The following is a 5,231-nucleotide window of genomic DNA, read 5'->3' as shown; positions in this document are numbered from 1 at the left end:
GAGGGAGTGGGATGACGGGGGACTATCGCGGACCTAACGACTTGAGTCTTAGTGAGAGGTGAACGAAAATAGGCCAATTTCGGTGAGCCTTGACGTTAGAGTTGGGATTTTGATCCATGAGCCCGGGAGGGAATAGGATTAATAGTACTAATGTCCTATTGTGAACCCGGGAGGGAGACAATAGTACTTAGTTTACTTACTTCATGTTATTTAGCTTAGTTGTTAGATAACACCCCCAAACTTGCTCTTATTAAACTTAGCTAAACTATTGGGCGAAACGATTAGTAGTCTCATTTTGCTCCTCATGTTCGACCCTTACTAGTGCAACGAAACGTGCACTTGGGAGGTTAAGACTTATACCATCACAAGTAGCTACTATTTGATTGGGTGATAATTTAGTTAAAGTCGCTACTTGATATGCAATTTACTTTGTTACAAACGTATGACAAAAAAAACATGTTTTATACTTGGGAATGCCTAAATCGCTATGTCAAGTAGCGACGAGAGTTGTTGTCCTGTGTTAGTAACCAAGGTATATAGTTTGAAATGAGCCTTAAATCTCTAGTTATTTTGGTTTAAAGCATAATTAAAAAAAATGATACTATTTTTTTATATATAATTTGGATGGATTGTCTATATTCTAAATTGATTCACATTAAGCTGAGTCAACACTCGTAATAATAGGTTTGTTTCAGCTTAGTCATATTATACGTTATTTAGACTACATATTGTAAATGAAATTTCAAGTCAAACAAATTCAAGTCGAGAATATATTAAGGGTGAAAACTATTTACCATTTTTTAGTGATAAAAGATATTTAATATTGTTTATTTAAACCTTTATAAAATGTTCATAAAATACCCAAATTAACAAAATTCGAATTTTCTAACCGTTAAATTTAATGAAGAAAATATATTTAAGAATAAATAAACGAAATTTGTGATAATTGTTTGACAAGTTATCCCTACAAAATCAATAAATAGTACATTTTGGGTATTTTGGACCATCTTACAATGTGAAACTGTCCAAATCATTTCTACAATCAATCAAGCTAGGTATGATCCACGTATGTGTGTGTAATTGACTCCTCTATAAATATAGAGCCGAGTATTGGATTCATACTACCAGCAAAGCATAAAATCATACAATCATAAAACGAGCAAATTTACTCCCAATCTTACAATGGCAGCCTCTTTTCCAACGAACAACTTGAAGCCCGCTTTTACATCGTTTCTTGTAGTGCTACCCCCAACTCAGGTTCGATACGAGGATTGCTATTAACTTTCTCTTTACTCGAATCTTTTAATATTTTCTTTGTGTTGATCCAGCTCGATAATCTAACCTACCACATATAAATATTAAATAATATCCATTCCATTTCCTAATCAGAAAATTTTCTTTGTAACGGACATATTTTTCATAAGCTTGAGTTAGGTTAAGTACTATCTATATGGGTAGATAAGACAAAATAGATTGATACACCTAATTATGCACTCTTTTTTTATGACGAGGGGGTTGAGTCTCCCCAAGTCCATACATTCCCGCACCACCACATGGACCATGTAAGCCACCCCTTCGGAAGCTATAGTGACCATGTGATCATCGCCCCCACACCCCAGCTGGTAGTCGAACTCGTGACCTCTCAACACCTGCATTTCTGCAAGCTTTAAGGTTTAACCCGACTACCACTGGACTACCACCACTTTGTTACCCTATGCACTCTTCTTTTGTCTTATCTACCCTATATATAGACCCGTCGCAAGCTCACGACGGACATGTCCGTTACAAATGAGAATTTATGTTTCCTAATTGATCATCATTACTGTGCATTTTAATTTCTTTTTTCGTGCAGTTACTAATAATTTTCTTTGTGTAATATATACTTATGTGTAGGTCACACAAGATGAAACTGTCGCTTCATGCCCTGTGTAAGATGCATTGTGCATATTCAGTGATTGGCCTTTATCCTACCAATGATCGTTATGAGTGTGATGTTATGTTTTCGTTTTAAACATTAAAACTTGAGTTAATTGATGTGAGTGTGCAATATATCCAACTCATACTCTTAGACTCAGTCATATCCTTTGTATGTTTCCGTTATAATAAAATATAAAAGGCCAATGTTATAAATTTACGTTGTGTACGTTTTTATTATTATCTTAGACTATGTATTCATCCGTCCTTCACTAAAAAGTTAAAAATACCAACTTCACTAGTATTCTTACAGCGTAAAAACGAAATATATACACAAAGAAAATAAACGATAATGAAGATTAAAACTTAATGAAAAAAATAACTCGAACAAATTGTTCAAGTGTATTCTTTTCGGAATAGAAGAGGAAATACATACCGGACTTATAAGCCTCTCTCATTCTCTCACTTTTGACCATTAATGACATGAAATTTATATGAGCTAACTTAGGCTAAAATTGAAAACAAATGCCCGTAAGTTTGGAGTCTATAAGTGCTTAAAATTTGGGTGAAAATTTCAAGGAACGCAAGTTCAAGCCTCGTCAAGAACAATCTTTTGGAGTATCTATTTATGGCCTGATGAGCCTACCTATACCTTCTAAACATCGCGCATGTCACTCGTGTGTGGCTTACGTGGTTTGCCGGTTATTACATGGTCTGAGCCTATGCCTTCTAACTGTTCATAATTTTTGGCTACAAATTCAAAAAGTAATAGTTTTTCTTTTTTGTTTACTTTGACCGTCTTTGGAAGGATTTCTGTTTGAGAAAAAATTATCAATCGTAGTCAAGAGTATAGTCGGACAAGTTTTTTATTATACAAAAAAAAGTACGGTAAACTTAGAAAACGAAAAAACTTATAGGGTTACAATGAGAAAATCTTTGCTTCCACGAATTTGTATTGAAATCTTTGCTTTCCCAAGGTTTTTAAATTCCCGTACTTTTTGTACTTGTAGATGTTTATCAATTTAGATTCTCTCCTTTTCTTTACCTCTTCATTTCCTTCCATTTTCTTTTAATGGTTCGAATTAGATTTTAAAATGATCAAACAGTGCAAGTGAATGATGAGATAAATGTAGAATACTAATATAATATAGGATTGTGAGAGGAAATGGAGAGGATCCTTGCTCGATGTTTATGTACATAAGTTATGAGTAAGGAGCTCGCCTCTTTTATAGGATGACAATTGTGGCTCAAACCGAATCGAAACCGAACCGACCCCAAGGAAAAAATCTGATCCAAATCCAAAGTTTAAAAACCACACCCAATCCACTATTTAAATACCCATATCCATATCCACTATTGGAAAACTCGAACTATAGCCAAACATGGTCTATTCATACCCGACCCGAACCCGATCCAGTCAAATATTTTGAAAATTTAGGGTTTATTATACGTGAATTTTCAATGTTGTCATATAGTAAAGAATATTTTATATAATCAAATCAAGTTTTGGGTCGAGTTTTAGATTATATGTTGGATTGGGTATAGATTTGGAGCGGATATGGAATTGGAAAAAGGGTATAATGGATCGCGTATGGATTTTAAAGTTTTTGATATGGATCTGGTTTGAATATAAACTGGAGATCCAATAAGTAAGTGGATCGGGTTTGGATCTAACAAAACCCAATCCAACCCGATTCAATATATATACTTTAAGAGAACAATTATATTTGGACAAATGTACCAAACCTTTTTTCAATAGAATGGCTATACATACGTGGACAAAAGATTTCTTATATTGATATGAAAATGTAATTATTAGGGGGCAAATTCATGTGTTATATTATTAGGAGATTGGGTCTATACTAGGCTCGACTACCATTAGGGTTAGCCATATTAAGTTTAGGGTTTTATTAAGTTGGAGGTATTATAAATACCTCACCCTATCGATGTAACACAACAACAATCAATAATATAATTCTCTACCTTTATGAATTATCTCCGTCTAGATCTTAACATATATCGATAGTATAAAGGTGAAAAGTATCTTTATAAGTATCCACAAATTAAAATATAATAGTGCGATGCCTCTTAGAAAGAAGCTCAAGATAAAACCATGAAGGTTTCGCCCAAAATCGGACAATATCGGAACAAATAGCATTCAGGAGTCACGGACGCGCGAGCTCTGTTTGCAAATCTCAAGTCGAAGGTGATACGCTGGGGCTGACGTACAAAGTAAGGCATGAAACTCCTAGCAAGGGGTGGAGAGCCTTGAGCAAGCGTGGGCTAAATGGGATGAATGATCGTTATAAGTCTTGTGGGACAAGATCATTTGTCTACTAGAACTGATGATTAGGTGGGCCCTTATCAGGTTGTGTGTCCCAAGTCTGGTGAGTTCTTTTCAGATTAGATGTCAAAGACCATTGTATTTTAGGACACTTCTGATAAGTGGCGGACCCAATTCATATATTGGAGGCATATGTAGGGAGTTCAATATGCATGTGTAGCACAATCACTAATGAGACCCTTAACAGTTGGACCCGAAGCATGCGAGGGTACTCACTTGATCAGGTGGTGACATGAGGTGCAGAGGTAGCATGGTGCCTAAAAATTAGTTGGGCTATGTGGCGTGAAAGGTTTTGCATAGAGGTCTGAGTGAAGATGATGGTCCTTGGCTTGAGAGGAGGATTATTGTTAGGGTGCAAACTTATGTCGGTAGTGTACGTAAAGGTGAAAGGCCATCCTTATAAGTGTCCGTAAAATATATTAGTACAGGGTTTTTGAAAAGAAGCTCAAAAGTAAATACGTGAGGGATTGGTCAAAGCGAACAATATCGAACTACTATGAACCGTGAAAACCGATGCAGAAAGTCCAAACAAAAGGTATCAATGCTTCCGAACAACAGTAATTAAAATGTCTTCATATTGACATCATCATGTTCAAAGATAGATTTGGATGCTTCAAAGTTCTATTCAATTCGTTTTGTGCCGTCTTCTCATTTTCGCTTCAGTGCAGTTTTCTGGGTTCGGATTGGGTTCGGATTAGGTGATCTGTGAACTTGAATTCTGTTGTGCCCTTGCTTGTTTGCATCGTACATAATGAATTCATGAACTAAGTTAGCTAACATCGTTTACTTCTTATATTATTGCGACTTACACAGCCATTTGGTCATGTATTTTAATCGACAAGCGAGTATTTTTCTTTTTGTTTTTTTAAACGATGTGATTAATTTTTTTTTTATTAAGATCAGAAGACGACATTATAATATCACCAAAAATGTTGATTTTGATTCTAAACATCAAAGGACTTCCTTACTAAAG

At 35.2% G+C, this 5,231-nt stretch overlaps 1 long non-coding RNA gene across 1 annotated transcript; it reads left to right on the top strand.

Annotated features, from left to right (window-relative positions):
* Nucleotides 1-1,132: 1,132 nt before the first annotated feature.
* On the top strand, nucleotides 1,133-2,132 carry LOC141594034 (uncharacterized). The gene is made up of 2 exons (XR_012521984.1): nucleotides 1,133-1,257; nucleotides 1,894-2,132. It is a non-coding gene; the product is annotated as an uncharacterized LOC141594034 (long non-coding RNA).
* The last annotated feature ends 3,099 nt before the right edge of the window (nucleotides 2,133-5,231 follow it).

This window comes from Silene latifolia, chromosome 8 (assembly GCF_048544455.1).
Source record: "Silene latifolia isolate original U9 population chromosome 8, ASM4854445v1, whole genome shotgun sequence".
In the NCBI taxonomy this organism is placed as follows: domain Eukaryota; kingdom Viridiplantae; phylum Streptophyta; class Magnoliopsida; order Caryophyllales; family Caryophyllaceae; genus Silene; species Silene latifolia.
The sequence above is the reverse complement of the archived record's forward strand: the minus strand, read 5'-3'. Positions and strand labels throughout refer to the sequence as shown.